At 56.5% G+C, this 329-nt stretch overlaps 1 protein-coding gene across 1 annotated transcript in view; it reads left to right on the top strand.

Annotated features, from left to right (window-relative positions):
• The window catches only part of LOC104531294 (poly(rC)-binding protein 3), a gene marked incomplete at its 5' end in the record, with an annotated part of 9,767 nt that overhangs the window by 9,187 nt on the left and 251 nt on the right, over positions 1-329 (top strand). The window lies entirely within an intron of this gene.

Genomic DNA, 329 nt, shown 5'->3' with positions numbered 1-329 from the left:
CTCTTGAGACAAGAGAGAGAAAGAAAAGAAAAACGAGTGGCTCTTTGTTGCTGGGAAGGCCTGGCTGAGCTGACAGATGATGACAGAGATGACCTGGCTGGGGGCAGGATGGGGCACAGCTCATCCTCTCCCACAGTTTCAAAAACCAGAGCAAAATTAAGAAGCCGGGGGAGCTGGGACAGCTGCCTGTCCTCCGTGGGAGGGATGCTGGTAGAAGTGAAGCCACGTGCTGGGATGTCTCCTGCCAGCAGCCCTGGTGGGTGACACCTCTGCCACAACATGACACCAGGGATGGCATGACCTGGCAGCAGCGAGGAGAGAGGAAGGCA

This window comes from Antrostomus carolinensis, unplaced genomic scaffold, assembly GCF_000700745.2.
Source record: "Antrostomus carolinensis isolate BGI_N321 unplaced genomic scaffold, ASM70074v2 scaffold2719, whole genome shotgun sequence".
Lineage (NCBI taxonomy): Eukaryota > Metazoa > Chordata > Aves > Caprimulgiformes > Caprimulgidae > Antrostomus > Antrostomus carolinensis.
The sequence above is the reverse complement of the archived record's forward strand: the minus strand, read 5'-3'. Positions and strand labels throughout refer to the sequence as shown.